Below are 4,873 nucleotides of genomic sequence, written 5' to 3' on the forward strand. Positions count from 1 at the left end.
GGGGGATGGTCACGCCGCAATCCCTTCTCCTCCATTCTCCTCTCGGGATCTTGGGCACGCACGCACACGCGCCCGGCGTGAGTTTTAAGCCACCGGGTCCAGGACACGAACCGCGGTCGACTACGTGGGAGTCCAGCAACATAGCCATTACACTAACTGCTGGTTCCCACCGATTCACACATTCTTAACCACTTAGAAAAAAATTATTTTTACCATGCCACAGGGTTCATTTTAAGTTATTCGGTTTCTAGATATCTTTGTAACTATAACATAAAATGAATAACAGGTAAGTATTTATAAACACTAAAAAACGTGATAAGATCACCTTTTTCAACTTTCCAGAGGAATAAAGAAGTAAAAGTTGATTAAAATGGCTGGAACTGAGTGCTTGCTACACATTAGGCATTGTCTTAATTTTTACAATGATTCTATAAGGTAGGAGATTTCTTTTCTTTTTCCCCTAAAATTTTATATGTATTCTGACAATAAAATTAACACAGCATAAAGACTTAAGCCCCTAAACTAGGCGAGACATATGGCCCTTGAAAGCACCAAGCCAGTTGGCAGGAGGCACTTCAGCGACTTCCAGGTGGTAAAGGAATGAGCAACACAGACGAACTATAGGAAAGTCTTAGGTGCCAGGGCCCAAGCAACAAGGAGAGTGAGGACCAACTGCTCTAGCCATAAGTGCTTCAGGCCAGCAAAAGCCCTTCCCTTCGACACTAGGAGAGGCTGAGGGGAGGGAGAGAGGCTGACAGCTCCTTACTTCCCCCTTTATGGACCATAGGATTGAGAGCACAGGAGGATAGAATCAGGTTGCAGGAGAACAAGTGATGGGAAGAGCAGTGTCGTGGTGGCCTGGGCAGACAAATCTCACTCTGGGCTTGGACTTCAACCCCCAGGGCCTCAGAGAGCAGCTTCTGTCCCCTCTGAATAGATCACCTGGGAATGGTACCTTTCTGGCCCATCCTGATTCCTGTTTTGGGGATTCCCTGGTGTCTCGAAAACCTTGGAACAATAAAGAAAAGCCTCTCTAGGAATTTCTTCCCCCATTAGTTAGCAACCAGCCCCCCTGGAAGCATATTCTTTCCACCCAACCTGCTCCCAAGGGGGTGAAAATGTGGCCAGCCCTCAGGGAGGGTCCCTCTCAGGCCCACTCGGCCAGGGCTACAATGCAGTCTGCAGTGGTTCGGAACTCCCAGTGGTCCAGCTCAGCAATTCCAGGTCTGTGACCAGACCAAAGATCCCACTGTGATCCTGAGGCTAGCTGCCCTCAGGATGGGGGAGACAGGGCGAAGCAACTCCCACACAGGTATACCACTTGATCCGCTTGAAGGAGGTTCAAAAGGATGCTGACACTCAGCCCCATGTCTACATGGCACTGAAGACACTGCTCCACAAAGTAGTGGAAGTCAGGGGAGAAGATCCAGTGGTAGCAGTGAGTCACCACTAGAGGGTTGGGGGAGGCTGGGAACCGGGCTCATACTGGCCAGGGGCTGGTGGCTGAGCACGAGGGGCTCATGGTCAGCTCCTTGGAGGGGATGGTGCTGGTGTCCAACAGGCAGGGCACTGTGCTGTTCGGCTTCTCTAGCAGCATCTGGGTGGCAGGCATCTCCTTAAAGGGCACGTGGCCACTGGCCAGTTCACGGGCTGTGATTCCCATACTGTGGTTGTCAGACTTGCCATCATAACCCTGAAGATTCTGCTGGAGGACCTGTGGGCAGAACCGAGGCAGGACCTTGATAGTGTACTCAAGAAAATTGTGGAACACATGCTGCTGCTGCCCATGGCTGATCATGCTGAGGTTGCTGGGCAAACCAGACAGGTGAGATCAAAATGTGGCCGGTGTACACGCTCCAGTGTGCATACCCCATTTGGTAGATGAAGTCTAGGGCCTTCAGCAACCCCTGCATGGTGTGTATGACCAGCAGTTCATTCGTATCATCCACGAAGTGTGTGCAGATGAGATCCTTGGCAGAATCATATGCCATGAATGCTGTGACGGCCCACAGCTCACTGTCTGTAATAGAGGTGGCTCAGGATGGAGCGATGTTGGGATGGTTGAAGAAATTAGACATGAAGCTCCCCCTGCACTAACATCACCATCTCATCGGGACAGGCTTTAGGTTAATCCTTCAGACTATCACATACCCGCCCCACCCTGTTGGTTTGTTATCAGGTCCTCGAACCCTTTGCCTATAATGGTGAGTAGCTTGTAATATGCTCGTTCTGGCGGGAAGCTACTCATGATGTTTAGAGAAGGATGCTATCAACTCTGAGCTGGCCTCATTGGTCCTACTTCACTCTGGTTTGTTTACAAGAATAGATTACGTGTAGACCTACTTCGATTTCAAAAACTTAAACCTGATCTTGGTGTTAGTGAGCAGTCCCATTCCCATCTCAGCTCCTCCTCAGTTTTATGGCCACTACACCATGGTAGGATATTGCTGCCTTTATTTTATAGATAAGAAAACCAAAACTATATTGTAAGGTTAAATGACTTGGTGCTCATGCTCACTGCAGAGGTCAGAGGTCAGGGTGAAGATCTTGTGGACCATAGGAGAAAGATGGCAGTGGAGGGACCAGTAGATGGCGTAATGGTTATGTTGCTGGACTCCCATATGGCCAACCATGGTTCGAGTCCCAGACCCCGAGGCTTAAACTCACATCAGGCAAATATGCGTGCATACGCAAAATCCCAAGCAGAGAATGAAGGGACTGCAGTGTGGCCATCCAAAGTGAGTTCTCGCTATCTTCTTCAAGTAAACAGTTTGTAAAAAGAAACTATGTAAATTCTTTCTTGGGGACTTTTACCCTACAGGATGTCTGCTGGAAGGGTTTTTTTTAAGGAATTTATATGTTAGGAAATGATATGTTACTTAGATTCTAGGTGGAACAACAGGCCAGTTACAGGTGAGAAGTGTGTTAGTTCTCCAAGAATAATTGCTATGAATATTTGTTAACATAGCCCCAGTATGGATATATTTAGAAAACTGTCTCTAAATATGGCAGATTTGTTTTACATACTACATTCATTATGAGTAAATTAAATATGTGATACGAGGGGCCAGCAGATGGAGTGGAGGTTAAGGCAGGTGAATCCTTCATGGACAACTGCACGGTTCATGTCCCAGACCCAGCAGCTTGAAAACATGCCAGACGCGTGTGCATGTGTGCCCAAAATCCCAAGTGGAGAATGGAGAGGGGGGGGTTTCGGCGTGGCCATCTTCTCCCCCCGTTCCCCCTGCCCCCAGAAAAGGGTGATTTCTCTTTCCTTCTCTCCCTATCTCTCTATGGTGAGCACAAACACCACAGAGCAAAAACTAATTTTTTTTTTTTAATTTTAAAGTGATATGAGATTTTTTTTAAAAGCAGTTTGGAGACCAGTAGATGATGTAGTGGTTATATCACTGGACTTTGACATGGTCTACTGCAGTTTGAGTCACGGACCAAGAGGCTTCAAAATCACACTGGGTGCGCCTGTGTATGTGCCCAAGATCCCAGGAAGAGAATGGAGGAAAAGGAACAGCAGCATGGCCATCCCCCCTGGGGGATGATTTCTCACTTTCCCTCTCACTGTGTCTTTGTCTTTCCAGCAAGTGCATGTGCCTTAAAGGGGGCACCTGTTTAAAAAAACCTAACACTTTTAAACCTGTTTCAAAAAAAAATTTTAAAAGCAGTTTGTTTCTACATTTAAGAATGTATTGCTGGGGCCAGCAGTTAGCATAATGGCTATGTCGCTGGACTCCCATGTAGTTGACCACAGTTCAAGTCACAGACCTGGCGGCTTAAACTCATGCCGGGCGCGTGTGCGTGCATGCCCAAGATCCCGAGAGGAGAATGGAGGAGAAGGGATTGCGCCATGGCCATCCCCCCTGGGGGATGATTTCTCACTTTCTATCTCTCTGTCTCTATCTGGCAAGCACACGTGCCCTATAGCAAAAACCTCTCCAAAAAAAAAGAAAAAAAGAAGAATGTATTGCATTCGGGGGTGACTCCATCTGCTGTTAAAGCAGATGGATCCCACATGGCCTACCGTGCAGTTATAATCCCAGACCCAGTGGCTTGAGAAACAAGCCAGAAGCATGTGTGTGCATGACCAAAATCCTAAAAGGAATGAGATGGGAAGAGGAGTGGTGGTCTGCCCATCCCCCATGGGGTGCTTTATCACATCCCCCTCTATCTCTCTGTCTCTGGCAAACACACATATCCTCTAACAAAACCAAAAATAACAAAAAAGAAACAAAAAAAGAAAAAGAAACAAAAAAGAATATACCATATTTTTAAAAGAAGCTAACAAATAGATTCTAAAATTTATATGAAAATGCAAAAGGCCTATTATAGTCAAAACATTCTGAAAAGCAAGAACAAAATCAGAGGACTTTTACTTCTAGAATGAACACAGTCAAGAATGCGATACTGGCAATAGGACAGACATACAAAGATCAATGGAATAGAATTGAGAGTCCTAAAATGAATCCTTTTACTTAGAGTCCATTGATTTAATCAAAAGTGCTAAGGCAATCCACTGTAGAAAGGACATGCAGTCACCACATACCACACTATACACAAAATTAACCCCAAATGGACCACAGACGTAAACAGAAAAGAGAGTATAGAAAATTCAAGACCTTAGGTTAAGCGAAGGTTTCTTAGATCTAACACCAGAAGTACAGTTCACTAAAAAAAAAAAAAAAAAAAAAAAAAAGAACCAGACAGACCTCATTAATATTGAGAAGTTTTGGTGCTTCAAAAAACACTATTAAGTGCTCGCTTTGGCAGCACATATACTAAATTTGGAACCATACAGAGAAGATTAGCATGGCCCCTGCACAAGGATGACAAGCAAATTCATGAAGTGTTCCATATTTTT

The 4,873-nt window shown here is 45.7% G+C and overlaps 1 non-coding gene and 1 pseudogene across 1 annotated transcript; one reads left to right on the top strand and one right to left on the bottom strand.

Moving 5' to 3' along the window:
• Nucleotides 1-1,147: 1,147 nt before the first annotated feature.
• On the bottom strand, nucleotides 1,148-2,315 carry LOC102480977 (STE20-related kinase adapter protein alpha pseudogene; annotated as a pseudogene).
• A 2,451-nt stretch (nucleotides 2,316-4,766) lies between these two features.
• LOC114008132 (U6 spliceosomal RNA) lies at nucleotides 4,767-4,873 on the top strand. Its single transcript, XR_003549692.1, has one exon. It is a non-coding gene; the product is annotated as a U6 spliceosomal RNA (small nuclear RNA).

The sequence above is a fragment of the Tupaia chinensis genome, unplaced genomic scaffold, assembly GCF_000334495.1.
Source record: "Tupaia chinensis unplaced genomic scaffold, TupChi_1.0 Scaffold000290_1, whole genome shotgun sequence".
NCBI classification, from domain to species: domain Eukaryota; kingdom Metazoa; phylum Chordata; class Mammalia; order Scandentia; family Tupaiidae; genus Tupaia; species Tupaia belangeri.